Raw genomic sequence first — 22,398 nt, forward strand, 5'->3', positions numbered from 1 at the left:
GAGTTCAATTCTGTTGCCCTTGCTCTTGCTCTTCTGTACTTTCTTCTCATGAGTGCGTGGGTTTCCTCCAGGTGCTCTGGTATCCTCCCAGCATCCAAAGACGTACCGGTTAGTGGGTTAATTGGTCATTGTAAATTGCCCTGTGATTAGGCTAGGATTAAATAGTGGATTCTAATTTTTCCCTTTCTTATTCCTCAATTCCATCCACATAGCCTCAGTAGACAAGCTTTCCAGTCTGTCCTGCCTGAGTACTACCAAGACATGGAATGCCACCCTCCCCTTTAAAACCACACCCCTCCACTCTATCAACAGAACCCTGGAACACTGAGCTGCCAGTCCTGCCCCTCTTGCAACCAAGTCTCACTAATGGACACAATGTCATAACTCCACGTACTAATCCACACTCGTCCACCTTTCCTACAGTACTCATTACTTTGAAATATACACACCGCAGAACAGTAGTTCCACAATGTTCAACCTTCTGGTTCCTGATTTTGTATGTAGGTTTAACAAGATCTTTCTCCACAACCACTCCACTATCGGCTCTGGCACTCTGGTTCCCATCCCTACACAAACTCTAAACCCAAGCAACCTGTCCACTTTCCTGCTGTTAATGCTACTTACATTTTCCCCAAAATATACTGTTGCAATTCTACACTGCAATCCTGGAAAGCATCCTCCCATGAGACGCCACTGTCTGGTTTGGTGCAGTATCCACTCACGATACAGGTGGCCCCCGTTTTTCGAACATTCGCTTTACGACAGCTTGCTGTTACGAAAGACCTACATTAGTACCTGTTTTCGCTAACCAAAGAGGATTCTCGCTTTTATGAAAAAACACGCCCCTTTTATACATGTGTTTACCCCGAGAAAGACTACAATGACCGTGAAGCCTTGTGCGGGCAGTTGTGTGTGCATGCGTGTACGTGCCGATTTTTTTCCCCTCCAAATCCATTTTGGCTCGCTGTCTTCCCGATTTTGATGAGTGAAACTACACCGTACATACAATATTTCTATTTTATATAGGCTGTATATTTATCATATCATTCCTGCTTTTACTATATGTTAGTGTTATTTTGAGGTTTTATGTATTATTTGGTTTGATTTGGTAGGTTATTTTTTGGGTCTGGGAAAACTCAAAAATTTTTCCCATATAAATTAATGGTAATTGCTTCTTTGCTTTACGACATTTCGGTTTACAAACGGTTTCATAGGAACGCTGTACCTTCGGACAGCAGGGGATACCTGTATATGAAAAATACATTAAACTGTCAAGTCAGCAGAAAAAGTCATTGGCTACACTAACAGCTCTGCACGACTTGTATGTGTCCAGGATAAAGAAGGCAGAAAAAAAATAATTGCAGACACTACCCACCCTACAGACTGCCCTTTCCAAAAGCTCCCTTTTGAAAAGCATTATAGGACTATTAGACCAAAACCTTCAAGCCATCTTAAAGGTTTCTCACCCGGGAAGATAATCTGATCACCCATTCTAGGTAATCCGCATGCACCGCGCACCCCCCCTCCCAACTATTACCCCTGTCACTGCACTTTGATAATAAATTTACTTGAAACTTTATAGACAATTTAAACAACTTTATAACGCAGTTTACATTGGAAATACATACTATTTATCTATGCACATTTTATTCCATATCCTCCTTTTTACCTCTAACTTTATTAGCTTTTTTTATATATAGTTCTTTATTTTTGTATTATTCTTTGTCCTCTGTAACTGTTGAATGTTATTGTGTTTTGTTGCATGTCGTGTTCAGAACAACACCACTACTGTAAATTCATGTAAATACATACGGCAAGTAAAGTTCATCCTTGATCCTTCACTGAGAATTAATGACCCTAAACCCATCTATTCTAAACATAGAAACATAGAAAACCTACAGCACAATACAGGCCCTTCAGCCCACAAAGTTGTGCTGATCATGTCCCTACCTTAGAAATTACTAGGTTTACCTATAGCCCTCTATTTTACTAAGCTCTATGTACCTATCCAAAAGTCTCTTAAAAGACCCTATCATATCCACCTCCACCACCGTTGCCTCCACCCATTCCACGCACTCACCACTCTTTGAATAAAAAACTTACTCCTGACATCTCCTCTGTAAATGTGTGTCCTCTTGTGGCAACCATTTCAGCCCTGGGAAAAAGCCTCTGACTATCCACATGATCAATACCTCTTATCATCTTATACACCTCTATCACCACTTCTACTTTTACATTAACCCCTCTCCCCAAAAAAAACTCTAAAAGAACAGCGAATACCAACCAAAGAAAATGTAAATCAATCTTAACACATCTCATACTCAAAACAAGAGAGTTTGGTCTCCTCCTCTACTTCAAAGTAGCTGGAGAGCAGATTGACTTCTAGTACATTGCCAATCCCAGTTTGTTAGAGTTGGTTTAGAGCTGTATAACTGTAGTCTGGAGCTCCTGTATTCAGAATGAGTCTTTAATCCCGCTGTGTCAGTAACAGCTGCTATAAAATATATTAGTATGCATTAGGTCATACTTAGCAATGATTTTCCAGCATCAGAAAAAAAAAATACGCTGCTTAGATTTGTACAGAGAAATTAAGCTGGTAGAAAAGTTAGAATTACAGATTTCAATTTACCTCACCTGCTCTTAAGCTAGTATTTGCAAACAGTTTGCATTATGAGTATTTGATTCACTGTAACCCATTGATTCATTCTAACTTTGTCCAACAGAAACAAATTTCCTTTAGCTTATCAGTAAGTACAGATTTGATAAAAGCAATTGGACACATAAAATGTCCACCACATCCTATCAAGAGAAAGTCTGGTAGAAGAAATACTTACATATTCAAATATGCATTGAGAAACATCTCCAAATTCTTTAAGACTAATTGCTTTGAAATGCTGTGAGTATGGAGAGATAGACATATATTTCTCATTAATATTAAGAGCATATTACATGAATACAATAAATATCCATATCATTGAGACAGGTTTGGTTTAATATTTTATTCAGGAGATAAGAAAAGACATTGATACAGACAGAATGTGACACATAGAGGAACAAGGGTGGTGGAGATGCTCACTTGTACCCACAAATGTCTCCTGCTTGGTAACTAGCAAAACATGTCAATGTTCACTTTTATTCCCATTCCTTAAAGAGCTTAAGACAGCGATGGAATGCCCAAGATGTCACTATAAAAATTTTATTGGCACCTGCTATGCATGTGCCACCCCTCGATTCTTTAAACCCCATGCATAATAAAAAATATATAATGAAATGGGCTCTAGCGCTTTCCTTGTGTATATGATGTATAAACTCTTCTTGGGCTTTCAGTCAGGTCCAGGTGTTGATTTTAACCGATGTTTCGATGACAAACTCTGCCATCTTCATCAGAGATGATGCCAAGGCATGTCTAGTCCGTTGGTATATATACTCAGCTCCTGTCGTCCATCCCTTCTGATTGGTCAGCCCTCAACCAATCTGGTTTCCGCTCTCCCACCTGCTTTAAAATCGTAGTCCAGTTCCATGTGAATACTGAGCAGCATGTACTGGTAAGGTGGAAACCCACATCTAGAAGCACAGGAGGTGTATCTGTGTGGGTTACCCAGAGAAATGTGCAGCAGCAGAACATTGCAGATGCAATGACACAGCATTGACTTCGACAGCACAAACCTACTGAGTCGCATCAATGGCTTTTGGGACTACCTGGTGAAGGAAGCCATTGAAATAAGACTAGAGAACAAGAATTTCAACAAAAATAAAGGTCTCACTCTAGCTAAGAACTGGATTAAGATTTTAAACAAAGCGGGGCAGCAGAAACCAGAATGGTCGGTTAAAATCAACACCTGGACATGATTGGAAGCCCGAGAAGAGTTTATGCGCAAGATACATGATCACCTTTACTGCCAAATGAGAGATCTAGGATATTGACTCAGTGTCAATAAATGAAAAGGTGAATAGTGCCACATTGTAAGAACGTGGCTCACCTCCAACACCCTCGGCTGTTTATAGATGGAGAAAAATTAACAGTGGTATGCATGTTGAGAGACCCGGGAAATACATATTATGCCTTTATTATTCTTATCTGAAGAGTTCATTATCAGGTCAGGGTGGTGTGTGACATTCTCACAGAAGGTCACAAACCAAAATATCAACCTTTTCGCTTTCCACCAATGTTGTCGGCAAGAGGGTGAGACATTTGTAAGCACAATTGTAACTCACCTGTTTCTCTCAGAAATATGTAAAGCAATATTATATATCCTCAAGAGTAATTTCATTTTAACATCTCACTTGAAAGATGGCACTGCTAAGAAAGACAGAAATTCCTCACAACTGCACTGAATATCAATCTAGATTTGTTAAAAGTCTCTGGACTGAAACCTGATGTTATTATATCAGTGTTGATCAATTGAAATTACTGATGCAAAGGTCTGGACCAAGATCATTTAAGTCACAAGCATCAATTTAAGTAAATGAAAATGTATTTACATACATATATATCTATTTAGTATGAAACATCAATCATTCTCTTTCACCATCTGAGATGTGGCTACAACTTTAGAAAGGGCATTATTTAAACTTTGAGGTTTTTGTCCAGCATTTGTGAACAGAAATTCCAACTTCCAAAAAAGAAATACACATGTAAAGTCCAGATAGAATAGCTTCCATTACCCTGGTAGTCAAGTTACAAGAATAATGGAGAAATTAATCTCCATTAATCCATCTATAACTGACAAGGTGAAACAACTCAGCCCCGTCTACATTATGTAGTCCCGTTAGAATCTTAATAACAATCAAATCATCTCTCATCCATCATTTTCATAATGAGAATATCTCTTCACATGTTTGCTCTTCATGATTATGGATGCATCTTTCTGTATTCTTTCAATTGCTAAAAACAGGCTTTGTATTTATGGTGACCAGAAATGTGTGATTGATAAAGTGACAGAATTAATTTACTGTTTTATCTTAATAGCAATCTCCAAATGCATCTGAAAAAACATCTCGTTCACTTTATTTATTGCCACAAGCATTGTTGCAAAAGCATCTATTTTATTTCAGTCAGGATCCCTACACTATGCTCAGAATAATTTCAATTTCATCCACAATATTTCTATCCATTTAAGTAAGTGCCTTTGCTGGAACCTTTATGAAAGAGTTTATCCACATTGAAATTCATCTGCCATCCATCTGCCTGACTCTCAAGTATATTTAAATTGTCCTGTAGCTAATCCTATTCATCTTGACTAGTTGTTTCATTTATGATTATTGAGGCCTGGTATTATTTTATTAAACAGTAGGGCCCAAAATTCTATTAGATTGTGCAAGATTTTAATGCAATACACAGTGGAATTTCATCTTAAAACCTCCAAATCACTATATGCGTATTGCAAGCTTCCAGTTTCTTTTGTGTGGTCTACCCGACAGAGAGGACACTTCACCAGTCTGAATCAGGCACACTGCATGAATGGTACTAGGTTTGTGAATAACAACAGAACTAACTCCAAGGCAGCAAGTGGACAACTTACCGAACAACATTTTACTCGCTTGTCTGTTTGAAGTCTATCCCATTTATCACAAACGTGTCATTGAATACAAGGTGGATATCCTTGGTGCAAAGATGGGACTTCGTTTCCACAAGGATAATGCAGTAGTCACTTCAATCAATGCTATCACTGACAGATGCACTGATGGTTGACCGTTCAGAAAGGATGAGGTCAAATGATTAGGGGATCAGAGGTAGAGAGGGGGAGTAATTTTAAACTCCCTGGCATCATCATATCAGACAGCACGTCCTGGAACCAGCAATTAATTGCCATTACAAAGAAACCACAGCAGCGCCTTTAGTTCCTTAGAAGTTTGTGCAGATTCAGTATGTCATCTAAAATTTTGACAAACTACTTTAGATGCAGGTCGATGGGAGTAGGCAGTTTAGATGGTTTCAGAATGGACAAGATGGGCCGAAGGGCCTGTTTCTGTGCTGTACTTCTCTATGCACAAACATCTAGAGATGTACAGTGGAAAGTATCTGGACTGGATGCATCACAGCCTGGTGTAGAAACACCAATGTTCAAGAACAGAAAAGCTTACAAAAAAAAAATGCTGAACTAGTGTGGACAAGTTCTCACCTCAACGCAGAACTGATTCTACAACCTAAAGACTTCATGGCTCATGCCCTCGGCATTGTTTGTTTATTTGCACAGTTTGTCTTCTTTTGCACATTGATTGATTACTTGTCAATCTTTGTGTGCAGTTTTTCATTGATTCTATTGTATTTCTATTGTTCTACCGTGAATGCCAGTAAGAAAATGAATCTCAGAATAGTTAGTATATGGTCACATATATGTAACTATGATAATAAATTTACTTTGAACTCAGTTCACTCAGTATCTGCTTTCAGATGCAGTCTGGCAGTCATCTCCATCAGGACTTGCCTACCTCAGTCAGTTGTGGTACCTTCAAACCATTCTTGGTGCTGGACATTCTGTGCTCTTCCTAGAACATAGAAATCTACAACACATTAAAAGCCCTTTGGCCCACAATGTTGTGCTGACCATGTAGCCTACTCTAGAAACTGTCTACAATTACACTACTGCATAGCTCTCTATTTTTCAAACTCCATGTACCTATCTACGAGGCTCCTATTGTATCACCTCCACCAACTCTGCCAGTAGTGTATTCCATGCACCCAACAGTGTGAAAAACTTACCCCAACTACCCATTGGTACCTACTTCAAACACCTTAAAACTATGCCCCCTTGTGTTAACCATTTCAACCCTGGGAAAAAGCCTCTGGCTATCTACACAATCAATGCCTCTCATCATCTTATACACTTCTGTCAGATCACCTCTCATCCTCTGTCGCTCCAAGAAGAAAAGGCCAAGTTCATTCAATCTATTCTCACAAGGCACACTCTCCAATCCAGACAACATCCTTGTAAATCTCCTTGCAATAATTTTTTTCAAATATTCAACACAGAGTTCACTGATATATTGTTCAAGGGAGGATGAGCGGCAGTCATGAAGTGGTTTCCTTGTCCATGTTTGATCTGCTACCATGAGAGTTCATCAGGTTGAGATCAGGTTTCAGGACTCGAAGGCTACTGTCTCCCACCTGTATATCCATGCACCATCACCTCACTTGGTTTGTCCTGATGGTGGGACAGAACAGGAGCCAGGCATATTATCTGTTGGCTGTGATTCTATGAATATACACTGTTCTTGCTTGCTTGTGTGACAGCTCTTCCAGTTTAGACACCAAGACTTTACAATTTTGAGTGGACAAAAAGTGATTTTTCCCTGACAGCATTCAAAACTTGGGGCAATACCAAATGGCCTGTATGGTTTTATTTTCTCTCTGTTTGAGCATAGTGGGAGCAGCTGTTTAGATCAGAGGGTATTTAAAAGTCAACCAGAGGGGGTGACTCTGGAGTCACATATAGACCAGATGGTATGAGAACAGATAATATCCTCCTCTGATGCACATTAGTGAACTAAATGTGTATTTTATAACAACCCCATTATTATTTAGTCCTATTGTTTCCTTCCAAAAATTTAGATCAGCAATTGAATTAAAATCTTGCATATACTATGTTCAGCAGATTAGTTTTATAACACAGATCCATTATCATTTACCTAGACCCATTTAGCATCATATTTTTTTCCATTCCCAATTAACTATCATTATATTTTGATTCAATAGAATAAAAATGTTGGACAGATTGTGATAATTATGCCAAGCAGCTATTAATGCAATAGCAAGTATGAGGTTTTTAACAAAAACATACCTCTTTTTGACCTGCTGTTTTTAAGTTAGAGGTTGTCCTTCAGGAAGTTTGAAGGTAACACTATTTAAAATCTAGGTTCTGCTTGTAACCAGGGATATATTCTCAGGCCAACCTTAAAATGACCAAATAGCTGAAATTCATATTGTAAAGTATTTGGCACTAATAATATTTGATACATTAAGTGAAAATTATAAGCAATCTTATTACTTATTGTTACTAATTGTTAACTTATTCTAAATCATGTTTCTTTTTAAAAAGCTTAACCAAAAGAAAATGGTAAATAAATGCTTGCTATTATACATACATAGAAACTCAGTTATTAAATGGGAATAAGAGAAGAATTTGTATGTCAAGCCTAGTGATTCTAGAAGTGTGACTTGGTTTGGATGAGTCGAGCGTTGGTACATTCGGGGGTGGAAAGGTGCCAGATCAACAAAGACCATCAATTCACAATGACATTTCTTCACTAAGTGCAGGGAAATGTCACATCCATCACAATCTCTGGATTGCCTAATATCCATTACAGCAGATTCTGGTGAAGCAGAGTCAATATTGTAATGCAGGAGAAATAGTAGATGATTTACATACAGGAAGTTTCCACAAGCAGCACTGAAATAATACACAAGGTCACTGATGATTCAAAGATTCAAAGTACATTTATTATTAAAGCATGTATAAATTATACAACCTTGAGATTTGTCTGCTTACAGGCAGCCACAAAGCAAGAAACCCGAAAGAACCCAATTAAAAAAAAAGACCAACACCCAATGGACCGAGAGAAAGGGTAAAAAACACAAATCATGCAAAGAATATAAGGGAGCATAGCATTCCAAACCAAACTACATCCATAGATTTGAATCCCTGGAGCAGCCCCAACGCCCCAGTCTCAGTTTATCACATTAGCGGGGCAAATCTCCGCGAAGCTCGCAGACATGAGCACGGCTCATCCCTCAAATTGGCTTCACCTATGATAAAAACTGTTGGAACACCAGGGAATTTCTCTCTCCTCGTCTTCATCAGAAAGGTATCAAGATCTTTTACGTCCATTTGGAAGCACTGAAGGGAGTGGTACAGAGCAAGATCCCCTAAATGGCCCCCCATGGAACTTGGGAAGGCCCTTCTCACTTGATCTGAAAATATTATGTTAAAGCAGATAGTTTATCCAAAGTTTCAAAGGGGATGGGTGGGTGGTTTGGGGAAAAAAAAAGCCTTAAGAATTTTTATTCCTGGATTCCAAGTACAAGCCAGGCCTGGATAAAAAGAAAGCTCAAATTATGCAAATGAGTTCCCACAGTTCTGTTAAATTAAAAATTATTATAAAATTATCGTATGCATTTTATGGTTTATGGTAAAAATTGACCTGTGGATATAAAAACAGAACAAGTTCATTACCCAGGAGCAGCCTGTAATGATACTGAGACAACATTACAAAAAAAAAGTCTTATTAACTGTGCCATTTGGCTGCTAGGACACACAGAGTCCAGGACAGTTGTGAATAGAGGGCATCTTAGGGGAAAAAAGAATATTGGGGAGGAGAATCCACACCTAACAATAAGGTCAATTATAGAAATGAGCAGGATTGTAAATTTAACCAAGTAGGGATAGGATAGTCAATTTAACCAAAAGGCAGAGAAACAAAATCAAAAATTAGCCTCAAATTACAGGTTTCCATGGCAAAGCCAGGAATTCTGGAAAGCCGCAATAGGCACTTGCCAAAGCAAAACCCAGAACTGGGTTTTGGGAATAATTTACGATCAGGAAACAAGCACTGTTTCAAAAAGTTTTGTATTAGCATTTTGAATTAAGTGTAGAACTGAGAGCTGGCATGTGGAGGGTTTCACAATTGAGCATCTGATCACCATTTACAAGACTAAATGATTCAAGAAACCAAATCAGCATTATTGACTATTAAAAATTAATGTTAGCATGAATAATGTAGGAGTCATGCATCTGTTCTGTACCTGCATTGTACTCTGTGTTGTGTGTTTATTATGGTAGTTAGCATGTGAATGGGGGTGTGGTAAAAGCATATGGTTTAGTTACCTATTCCTACTTTGTTCTCAGCAGTTTAATTTAGTGTGGCGACTGACGGATGTCATATGTTTTATCAACTGCTTAATTACACTTAATTGAATTACATTTGAAATCACCTAACACTACTTAACTTTGATTAAGCCCACTTAAGTAAGTTTAATATCACTAGTCTTAGTTTTATAAATTGCATTGCTTCAAGATTGTCTGTTTTGCAAGTTGCTAATAAGGATTGAATACATTTCTTCGACTTTGTGGATCATTACTAGATTGATTGAAGGGTACGTCATTCAGGGGTAACAACCTACATTAGGTCGCCAGCTGCAGCAATTGGTTTGTTAGAATTGGCTGTTACATTCTGTCATCAAAAGATTTTGATTGTTATACCAAACAAACATCAGCATTCGGATGTGCCTGCAAAATTAGAAGCACTGCAGCCAAGAGCAGCTTGTGGCAAGTAACGACCTTTAGTTGATTCATACTTTGTGTTTGGAGCTGGAACACAGTTTAGAATGGTCATTGCTGCCTGTAAGCCCTACAGTGTGGTTCGTGCCCTAGGAAAACAACACGAATCAAGCTGGAAGTGGTGACCTTGAAGTCAGGATTATAAGAGAAATTAAACTTACTGGGAAAGCTTTGGTGACTAGAATTGACAGTGTTCAGAAGGACTATAATAAAATTGTTAAGATGATTAATGATGTAATACCATTAATTAGAAGTTTCCTGGTACCAAAGGAGCAACAAGATGTTTTGCAAGTGCAGTCTCTTTTGGACGATTTAGTCTCTTTGTGAAGATGCTGCTAAGGAACATAACTTGTTGTTGTCTTTAAAGCCTATCTCTGAGCGAGATAAACAAATCAAAATCTTTGTGAATGTTCAGATACTTATTAATGCAGTCCCAGCAGAGCATTGGTTGAAACAAACATGCAATGTTGAAGGTCAAATTCAGCTTTCCTCATCTTTTTTGCCTTGGAGCAACCCTTGAAATAATTTTCAGGTCTCAGGGAACCACTCCATAAAAATTATATCTACAGTTCACAGTCTGTTAGCATGATCAGTAAGTTATAGATTATAATATTCAGAAAATAATTGCCAATGCTCTTTTGAGTAGAGAATGAATTTTTAGCCAATCTTTCTTGAAAAAAAAACAGGTGGTTAAGCTTAGCTTATCTTTCTTTAAATTAATCTTTCTCTCTCTTTCATAAATTTAAAAAAATTCATAAAGCAAACTAATAAATTTCTGTTCAGTAATTGGCTCAAGTCAAAATGGGATTTAATTTTTTTTTAAAGGTAGGCTCGGTAGATTTAATTTCAATAAAGGTTGTAAACTGATTTTAATTCATGCTATTTAAACAAGAAAATTTATTGATAGTGTTACACAGTAAAATTACTAAAAACCATTAAACCAAAGCAAAATGAATAAAAATATAGCCTAAGACACAATTTTATACAAGGCTTTGAAAATATATTTTCTTACTAAGTGACATGATCAGGCTCAAATGTAGGCCCCAGCATATGAAACCTGTGCTGTCAATTCTGGGTCAAAAATGAGATAAGCACACAGAAATTTCAGCTTCAACTGAAATGAGACAGTTTCTATCCTTGCCTTTATGCTTGTTAAACAAGAAGAAGCTTGTTCAAGCATGCAAGAAGTTGAAAACTGCAGCAAAATGTTCTTTGTTTTTTTTTAATGAATCGCAGGATACTGTTCTTTCACAGAAGTCCAGAACTTGTCCATGGACAGGTCAGTAAATCTCATCTTGAGTGCACAATCAGACTGCAGCTCACAGAGCTCTTCCTCTTCTCTCAAAGAGAAGTTCTCCGGGTTAGCAGAAGATTCAGAAAAAAGGGTTTATCACCCAGTCATGCACTTGTACTGAAAAGGAGGAAAAAAAACTGTTCTGTTTTGTTCTGCAGTTCTTCCAAGTGGTTTTCACTACGACTCAAGGAAGACTTTCTGATCCTTCCTCACTCTCAAGCCCAAGCAGCAGTGGAAACATTTCAGGATTTTCTTCTGCATCATGATTTTTTCCAAAGATTCTCTTTCCTTTTAAATCAAAGAATTTTGCCACTGAAGTCAAAACACTTTCTCCAGGGCCTTGCAGAAACTTCAACTGGTTCATATGTTGAAACATGCCTGCTAAGTAGGCGAGTTTCTGCAGCCATTCTTCATCTTCAAAACACTCAGCAAAATTTGACCATCCGCGCTGCCTCCGCACCATCATGGGTATCAGCTGCCAGGACTGTCTCCCCAACAACTAGGTCCTAGAAAAAGCTCAACTTCCAAGCATTGAAGACACTTTGCTGCCGACACCAGGCCACGTGTCTCGCATGGACAGCTCCAGGTTACCGAGAGCAGTACTCTACAGAGAACTCTCAGGGCAAGAGAGATCGTGGTGCACTGCACAAGAGGTACAAAGACCAGCTTAAGCAAATATCGAGGTCAATGAATGCCCGCAGCTGGGTTGTGACAGAGACGGCTGGAGAACGCTGATCCACATGCAGCCAAGAATTTTGAGGAATCCAGAAGAGCAACTGCTGAAGAGAAGAGAAGATGCAGGAAGGATCCTACTACCCAAGCGCTCACATCCCAGCTGTTCCCATGGGTCCCCACTGCTCCAGAGTCTACAGACCCAGAATTGGAATTGGACTCTACAGTCACCAACAATTGTGTCATCGCCCCTCAGCACTCAACTTCCCCCCATTCTTTGCAAGTGAAGAACCAGGCATCGTCATCGAGAAAGAAACCTTTTCAATTTCTCATACTGAATCTTGTCCTAGTATTTTACTCACTATAATTTTACATGTTGGCATTATTAGGTTCTCACCAACTGTATGACCTTATCTTTTCTGGGTAATAAGTTCTAATACTAAATAACTTGCTTCCTGGACGTGTATTAACAAAAGCTTTACTCTGTTTTGAGATTCCAATAACATTTAAAATAATCAGCACTTTTACGTGTCCTTTGGCTGTGATTTGTAGTTAAGTGTCTTTTCAATTTTGCTGGAGCCATTGCTGCATTTGTAGGTTGTTTACCACAGAGCAGGCACAACAGAATAGGACAACTTGGGTCACCAGTCCATGTAAAATTCATTGATAGTTAACATTCAATGAACTTTTTTTTTTGAGTCCATTGTTGCACTAGTACAGTGAAATGACTCAGAACACTATAATTCAAAAATTGCTGCATTGGACTGTCAGATATGTCTGTAACACACAGGGGTTAATAAAATATAAAGATGGGCAAATTCATTCAATCCTCAGAAAACACACTTCACACTCATCAGACTACCACCCTCCCCTCCGTGCAATACAGTGATCACCAATTATCAATGGCCTCCCCATCTGTGTCAAAAACTTGAGAATGGACTCAACCAAATAATCATGGTCCTATTGTGCACTGCTATACTGGTCTGAGAGACCTCTAACAAGATTGCAAACTGATCTGCTCAGTCACTGTCCAACATTGCAAGCATCGTGTGTCGAAAAATCATTTATTTTTTTAATCCCAATCTCTCGCAGAACCCCGGATGATAAACCCTGGTCAAATTGGTGGAGGAAATGAAAATAGTTATAAAGCCATGGGGCATGCTTTGACTACATACAAGGCTGCTGATTTTCAAAATGAAGACAATGCGTCTATTGTTAGCACAGCATCCTATGTGACACCTCCTTGGCATGCATTAGAACAGGGGCTAATTCAGCTGAGTTATGAGCAAGGCAACAAATATTGAGGGATAAATATGAGGGAAGAACAGCTTCAGAGAAATGAAGAACATCTTCAAAGAGGGGAAGAAGCAGACAGGGAGAAAAAAAAGAGCAGATTAAGTTGAAGGAAGAAATCAGCAAGGTGAAAGTGCTAAAGGCTTCAAGAGCTGTAGGTGCTAAAGGTGCTCCAGCAGGACATTTTTATGTTGTGAGTTTCTATGTTGATATGGCACAGAAAAAAAATCCAACATACTCATTATCAATTGTTCCCCAAATGTCTATGAGCCATGAGTTTAGAAGCCAAGGGGTAGTTCAGGATGTTCTATCTCAGCCTGCACCAAGGAGGCACTCTGAACCTATACCAGATCCAATAGCACTTGGTGCTTTTGAGGATATTGACTTACAATATGGTGACACTCATGTTTCAGATGATGCAAGTTTAAACAGTGCACTGGAGGCCATGAAATAGCAAGCTTAGTCACGCAACAATTCATTGTATCTCCGCCTAAAAGAGATTCAAATCTTCAATGGCAATCCGTTGCAATATCATGAATTTATGAGGGCTTTCAAGAATAGTGTTGAAGGCAGGTCCGGCAATTATGGCAACCACCTCTACTTCCTCAAACAGTTCACTGGAGGTGCCCTAGAAAGCTTATCAATATTTGTCATCAAGCCAACCCAGAGGAAGGATACCCAAAGGCCAAAGCTTTACTACAGGAACATTTTGATAATGTGCAACATATTTCATTAGCTACATGCAAAAGGCTCTTTCTTGGCTGCCTATCAAATCTGAAGATAAAAGGACTCTTCAAGACTATGGTCTTCTTCTTAGAGGCTGTTGTAATATAATGGGGGATGTTCTGTATATTCGAGACCTGGATATGCCTATTAATGTATCAATTCTTGTAAAGAATTTGTCTTATATGGGGATGTTTAGCATGTGTGCCACTAGATAATTTCAACCGTGAGGCTGCTTTCACCATCTTTGTCAAGTTTATTGAAAAACGAGTGAAGATTTCTACATACCCGATGTATGGAAATATATGGAATACTACACCATCTGCAGTGAGCAAAGGTGTGAACAAAACTAAGTCACAAATTCGTTCCAATGCTAAAGGAAGCAGTTTTGCCACTACTGTGGCTACTGAGAAGAGTAAAGCTAAACTGAGGCCAGAACTAATGAAAGAGTTTGTCTCTTCTGCCAGGGTGAGCATACTTTGGATTCATCCACTCTACTGGAGAAAAAGGATCATAATGAGAAGATTGCCTTCCTAAAACAAAAAGATGTCTTCTTTTGTTGTTTGTGTACGGGACATGTTAGCAAGGATTGCAGAAAGCGTCTTTCATACAAGGAATGCAGTGGCAAGCATCCCAACATACTCCATATTCACTCTGATGAAAATGGTACAGAATCAAAACAAGCCACGAAAGAATCAAACACAGCAGTGAGTAACAGCCTGGTATCTAATGACCTTATGGGGGCTGGCGATCATGATTGTAAATGTCATATAATTCCAGTTCAGGCGAAGTTCAAGAAGGGAAATAAGTCAGTGGTTACTTATGCTTTCCCAAATCAAGTATGTACAGCAGCATTCTGGTCAGTGAGGCTCATGAATAAACTCAACTTAACAGGAAAAAGAACACGCATTCTCTTATGCACCATGGGTCAAGAGAAGGCTGTGAGTAGTTACGTAGTTTCAGGATTAGGCCTAGATAGTGAAAACTATTGTGAACTGCCTAACATCTAAACGTAGGAAAGTATGCCTGTCCACAAAGGAAATATTCTTCATCAGAAGGATCTCCAGGAATGGTCTTACCTGAAGCATATTCGGTCACAAGAAATTGAGTCAGAAATTCAGCTGCTGATAGGGACAAATGTTGTTAAGGCACTGAATTTGCAAGTGATTCACAGTGTTAATGATGGACCTATGCAATCAGAACAATGTTGGGTTGGACTGTTAATGGACCATTGTGGTGGAAGAGGCACCTCGGTCAGAGCTGACAGTTAAGAGGATTTCAGTTTTGAACTTGGATGAGATTTGGCAGCAGCAATTCAAGACGGATTTCCCTGAAAGCAGTCAAGAGAAGATCACAAGTTCATGGAGCTGGTGGCAAGCTCTGCAAAACTGGTGAATAGTCACTACCAGATTAATTTACTTCTGAGAAAGAAGGATGTTAACATGCCTAATAACAGGATGACTGCTGAGCAGCTTGCTCTGAATCCAAGGAAAAGGTTCAAGAAAGAGTTGTCATTTCACACTAACTACACAGCTTTCATGAAGGATGTCATCTCAAAAGGTTATGCATAAAGAATGCCAGCAAAGGATCTGGAATGTAGTGACAGGGAAGTCTGGTATATTCCACATCACAGTGTTTATCACCCCAAGAAAGGGAAACTTCATGCTGTGTTTGACTGTGGAAGGACTTTTCAGGGAATATCACGCAATGCTCAGTTGTTATGGGGACCTAATCTTACTAATTCTTTGACTGGAGTCATAACCAGATTCAGAAAAGAACCAGCGGTGAACATGGTGGATACTGAATCAATGTTTCATCAGTTAAAGTGCCAGTGGAAGACCTACTCACATTTCTCTGGTGGCCTGATGATAACCTTACCAAGATATGGTGGATTATCTCTATGGAGCAACTTCATAACCGAGTTGGGCCAATTTCACTCTTAGGAAGTGTTCAGAAGATAACAAAGAACAGTTCAGCCACGAGACAGTGGAAAAGCTTTTGCATTGCTTCAGTGGTGATTTGTATCAGCATCTTTTGAGGAAAAGGCGGTGTCTCTCTATCATGACCTTGTATCCATTTGTGCTAAAGACTGTTTTTGACTCACAAAGTGGATAAGCAACAGACATGGTGTGCTATCTGTTATACCAGAAGAACAAAGATCGAAAGGCATGAAGGATCAAGATATTCCTTCAGTGGAAAGAGTACTGTGTGCAATGGTGTATTCAGTCTGATAATTTCAAGATTAAGATTACGATCCAAGATAGACCGCTTACCAGAATGGGGGGTGGGGGGCGTCCTCTCCATGTTAGTTCTATCTATGACCCTTTAGAAATCTTGAGTTCAGTGGTGTTATCTGCTAAGAAAATCCTACAATAACTGCGCAAGAGAGGGTTTGGTTGCAATGATGCTATACCAATGTCAATTGCTTTTGAGTGGACAAGTTGGCTGAAAGAACTTTGCCAAATAGAAGACTTCAAGATAATTAGACATTTTGGTGAGTTACTGGTGCACAGTTACACCATTTTACAGGCACAAGTGAAGCTGGCTACGGAGTAGTCACTTACCTATAGTTCCATGATGCATGTTCACAGATGCACAGTACTTTTAACATGGGAAAATCTTGGGTAGTTCTGTTGAAGTCGGTTCCCATCCCTTGTATAGAGCTCACTGTAAGTCATAATGGCAAGTCACAGGGCCACATTATGGAAGATGGAGTCACATATGCAGCTTCAGGACTCACTATGCTGAAGATATTAAGAATGACACTTCCAGGTTCTGAATCTTTGTTGCTAACAGAGTTTCAGACATTCTTAAGGTCTCACAGGTATATCAATGAAGGTATGTGAATACTTCAATCAACCCTGCAGATGTGGCCTCTAGAGGACCGAAGGCTTTTCTCAAAAAAAAAAGACTTGGGTGTCAGGACTCCAGTCTTCTTCAGCCTGAAAGTTAATGGCCCATGAATCCGGAATGTTCTGCAGAACTTCTGCTAGATGATCCAGAAGACAAGGAGATTGTTACAATGAATGTCATGCAGATTGAAGGGGAGTTAGATGCAGTAACACGGATTTTCCATCACTTCCCATTTTGAACCAGTTTGAGGAAGACATTGGCCTAGATTCTTAGGCTTAAGAACTTGCTCTCATTTCTTAATCAGAATGGGATGCAATTGAATACTGTTTACTCTCAGTCTGACTTGAATGAAGCTCAACAAGGGTATTCTTTGGAGAGAGAAATGGATAAGGCCAAAGGTCAAATTGGCTGAGATTGTCTCTCAGAAGAACAGCTCAGAAAGGCTGAATTGGAGATTGTTGGGTTTTGTCAAAGAAAGTTTTCCTAATGAAATCTTGAGTTTACAAAAGGGAGAAAGTATGAAAAGAAACAGTCAGATTTTCAAGCTTAATCCGGGACCTGATTAAGAGTTTTGATAGTTAGCGACCACGCTTGAAGAGTCTATCCTGTTATATTGAAGGATAATCTTATCTCAGTTCTCTTTCTGAGGCATGTACATCAAGAAGTGGGTCATGGTGGTCACAACCACATGTTATCTAAGTTGCACCAGCAAAAATATTGGATTCCCAGTGTTACATGGCAACAACAGGAATCCCTTTTTTTTATTTATTCATTTACAGGATGTGGGTATCACCAGCTAAGCCAGTGTTTATTGCCCATTCTAAGTTGTCCTTGAGAGGGTGGTGATGAGCTACCTTCTTGAACCACTGCAGTCTCTGAGGTGTAGGTACACCCACAGTGCTGTTAGGGAGAGAATGCCATGGTTTTGACCCAGTGATAATGAAGGAATGGCGATATGTTTCCAAGTCAGGATGGTGAGTGACTTGGAAGGAGATTTCCAAGTAGTGGTGTTCCCAGGTATCTGCTATTTTTGTCCTTCTAGATGGTAGTGGTCATGGGTCAGGAAGGTGCTGACTTAGGAACTTTGGCGTGTTGTTGTGCTGCATCTTGTAGATGGTACACACTGCTGCAACTATTCGTCAATGGTGGGAGGGATTGGATATTTTTGGGAGGGGTACCAATCATGTGGGCTGCCTTGTTCTGGATGGTGTCAAGCTTCTTGAGTGTTGATGGAGCTGCACTCATCCAGGTGAGTGGCAAGTATCCCATTATACTGCTGAAGATGGTTGGTTCCCTGAGGAACTCCTGAGGATGAGATGATTGACTCTAACCACCACAACCATCTTCTTTTGTATCGCGTATGATTCCAACCAGCTGCGGGTTTTCTCCCCAATTCTCAGTGACTCCATTTTAGCTAGGGCACCTTGATGCCATACCTGGCCAAATGCTGCCTTGATGATCTCACCTCACTAACTGCGTCATCAGTTGATGGTTACATGCAGTTCCAGGATGTCAGTACATGGCAGATCTACTTCTAGACAGGGTCTCTGCAGATTTGCCATTTGCCCCGTAGGAGTGCTTTATTTTTGACCTTTTGAGGTGAAAAGCACAAGGAGTACAGTGAAGAGGTATGGAGTTATGTTTACCTGTCTAGCTATGTGAGCTATTCATATTGAAGTGCCATCTTCTTTGGAGACATATTCCTTTATGAAGGAATGACAATGAACCATGTTGAATCTTCATGCTCTGTTGCTTACACCGTGCCTCTGTGCATTCCCCATGCTTGGAGGCTTTCCATGCCACACTGAAAGTTCCTTCTTCACACGGAGTGGTCATGGGCCAGGAGTTCTCAGTAGTCAGTAGGGATACTTCATTTCTTCAAGAAGGGTTTACACATATCAAAGATTTATTTTTAAAAAATCGCTTGGCAATATCTCTCAAGAGAGTCAGGACAGGCTGTTTGAGGGGCCTAGCATGGGGCATGTAAACCACATGGCCTTGCCAATGTAGTTGTGTGTAACTATGATCCCAGTGCAGTACTGGGGATGCTGGTCTTTGAATGGGCAAATTTTAGTTTGTTTAACTGGAAATAAATTTTCTGGGTGTCTCTGATAGGTTTCCAGTACCTTGATATACATGCTGTGGTTACTCTTGGTTTCAGAAGGGCAGGGGGATCACAATTGCCCGTAGATACCAGTTTGGTTCAGGATCTGAATCTTGATCTCCAAATACCTTTTTCCCTTTGATCTAAAGTTGCTCTGAAGAAATTCACCAATTCCTTCACTTTTGCCATGAGGTGGCTCACCAGTTGTCTATGTTTTTCAGGATCTTGCTGTGAACCATTCCCCAATGGCAGTACCGGCAAGTACGAGCCTGGTTTGGTAGAGAAGCTATTTCCTGAAGATGTTGCAAATACTGCACTCACATCTCCACAATAAGTTCCAGGATGACCGGATAGTTAATGAAAAAGTGATGTACAAATGTGTTTCTACAGGTAAAAATACATTCCTTTGTGTTCATGTAAACTTTCACTTATTATCAATGAAACACGAACGTAGGAACATAACTTAGCCAGGTGTTTAATATATGAAACCCACAGCCTCAGATATGTCGGAACAATGAACAAAGCCAAATCAAAGCATCAAACACAAAGTTCAATGGCTTTTAATTTTCATCGTGTAGAACAAAGAATAAGATAAAGTCTTTTGGAATATTCACCATGAGCTCAGCAGTTGCCTTTCATTCGAAGCCAGACTCAGTCCCCGAACCTGTCCTCCCCTCCCCTGCACTTGGGCTCCAATCAGCAACAAGTTGATCTAACAGGTTGTATAAAGGAATAGTATTTCCAATTTACTTTCTTTACTCAAGTTTGAACACCTCGGCTTAGTTTCCCTGAGTGCTCGGGGCGTGACCAAAGTTTAGAAGTATAAAAATCCACGTACCTCGCGAAGTGGTAGCCACGGGCAACTGGGGAAGGTCGAGCCGTCAGGTTGCTGTACTTGGAGACGCTGCCGCAAGCTGAGGCACGTCAATCATCACCCGCCCCCGCCTCACCAGCGACGCTCATTGGACCGCCCGGCCACCTGACCCCGGCTGCCCTGCAACCAGCTCACCTTCAAACCCACCCTTTTCCTTTAAAATGCAGTTTTTCGTAACGCTCACTGTGAATCCTCGTTGTGTCATTGTAACGCTCAGTCAGAATACCTTATAACGCCGTTAGCTTCAGTAGTGTTTATTTACCAAAAGAAAATAATTTGCCTAATATATTAGTGGCTGGTTAACAAAAGCACATACAGCTAGCCTCAAAGAGGAAGTAGAATTGGTGGATGAATGAGGTAATGTCAATACTAACTTTAGTCCTTAATGAAGTCACTAATTTTCTGGTTCATAACTAAAAGTCGCCTACACTGGATTCAAAGGTTAAAAAATAATACACGAGGCAAAGAAAATACCCATTTTGGAATATAATTAGCAAAAGTGTGCAGATATTTCTTTTGTCCTTAATTTTCTAAATGCTTATGTTTTGTTTATAAATTTAAGTGATGATTCGTTTCATATCAAAGTGTTATCTCATGTGTTACATCCGTCTTGTTTGATAGAACACGGGATAGTACAGTATAGCATAGGATGTTGTGCTGAACTGATTAAGCAACACCTAATTAAACCAGCCCCTCTGTCTGCACATGGTCCGTATCCCTCTAACTCTCCATATTCATGTGCCTATCCAAGAGCCTCTTAAACACCTTTACTGTATTTGCTTTAACGACCACCCCAGCAGCACATTCCAGGCACCTATCACTCCGTAAAAACAAACTTGCCCTACACATCTCCTTTCAACTTGCTCCCCTCTCACCTTAAATACATACCGTCTGGTACTAGTATTAGACATTTCGACCATGTGGAAAAAATAGATACTGGATGTCTGCTTTCTGTATGTCCCTCATGATCTATAAACTATCAGGTCTCCTGTCGCTCTAGAGAAAGCAACCTTCATTTGTCCAACCTCTCCTCAAATCCAGGCAGCATCCTGGTAACCTACTTCAGCACACCCCCCAAAGCCTCCATGTCCTTCCTAAAATGGGGCAGCAGAGGATGTGGAGAGTCTGCGGAGAAATACAGACAAGTGAGTGGGCTGGAGTCTGGCAGATGGTCTACAATGCTAGTTAATGTGAGGTCTTCCACTTTGGAAGGGTAGGTAGAAATTCAGTTTATCATTTAAGTAGTGAAAGGTTGTAGCATGTTGTTGTGCAGAGAGACTTGGGAGTGCTTATGCAGAAGTCACAAAGTTTGGTTTGCAGGTGCAACAGGTTATCTAAAAGGCAAATGGAATGTTGGTCATCACTGGTAGAGTAACTGAATTTAGGAGCAGGGGATTAAGTTGCTGATGAGACAGCACCTGGAGTATTGCATGCAGTTCTGGTCTCCTTACTTGGCTTTGAAGGTGGTGCAGAGGAGGTTCACCAGGTTGATTTGGAGATGAGGGGGTAAGCACTTGAGGAGGGATTGAGTTGCCTGGGGCTATACTTCCTAGAATTCAGAATGAGAGATCTTTTAGAAATATGTGCAATTATGAAAGGTATAGATAAGAAAGAGGCAGCAAAGTTGTATCCACTGCCAAATTAAACTAGAACTAGGGGAACTTAGCCTCAAGATTCGGGGGAATAGATATAGTATGGAAATGAAGAGAAACTTTTTCCCAGGGAGTAGTGAATCTATAGAATACCCTCCCCAGGGAAGCAATAGAAGCTACTTCATTAAATATACAATGGATTCCAGTTCATTGAGACACATTGGGACCTGTATATTTTGACCCAATTAAGTGGCTGTCTCAATTACCCAAAGTTTCATGGAAATAGTTGAAAGGTATAAAAAATACAAACTACCATTTAACTAAATAACAAGTTATGTATTTAAATAAAATAGAGAACAAATTAGAACACTACCGATACTTCTACAGTACTATAAAACTGTGTATTAGTTCCTAATAGTTAATGACAGAAGAATTCATTTTCTGTGTTCTTCTGATTGACTGTAAATTAACAAAATCAGTGCATACACCTCTGTTATGTTTTGTAATTCCAGAAGTTAATTGAAAGAAAAACACGGGAGTTGAGGGAGCATATCCATTTAGTTTTTTACTTTAGTGAGGTGCTTACTTATGATATACATATGACACTCATGTACTTTTACATAGAACCAGTAATGACTCCTGGGAGATCCTGCTTTTTCTGGCGGACGGAGTGTATTAGCACCCATTTTAATTCCACTTCCCACTCCCATTCCAAC

The 22,398-nt window shown here is 39.7% G+C and overlaps 1 protein-coding gene across 2 annotated transcripts in view; it reads right to left on the minus strand.

Moving 5' to 3' along the window:
- LOC140726901 (probable tRNA methyltransferase 9B) overlaps positions 1–20,161 on the minus strand; it is a 42,721-nt gene extending 22,560 nt beyond the window's left edge. Inside the window, exons 1-2 of one of the 2 annotated variants that reach the window (XM_073043881.1) lie at positions 20,055–20,098; positions 16,824–16,926 (exon numbers count right to left, since the gene is read on the minus strand). The gene's annotated coding sequence lies outside the window, so the exon portion shown is untranslated. Of the gene's footprint in view, positions 1–16,823; positions 16,927–20,054 lie in introns of both variants that reach the window. The other variant, XM_073043880.1, reaches the window with a different exon arrangement.
- Between the last annotated feature and the right edge of the window lie 2,237 nt (positions 20,162–22,398).

The sequence above is a fragment of the Hemitrygon akajei genome, chromosome 4 (assembly GCF_048418815.1).
Source record: "Hemitrygon akajei chromosome 4, sHemAka1.3, whole genome shotgun sequence".
NCBI classification, from domain to species: Eukaryota; Metazoa; Chordata; class Chondrichthyes; order Myliobatiformes; family Dasyatidae; genus Hemitrygon; species Hemitrygon akajei.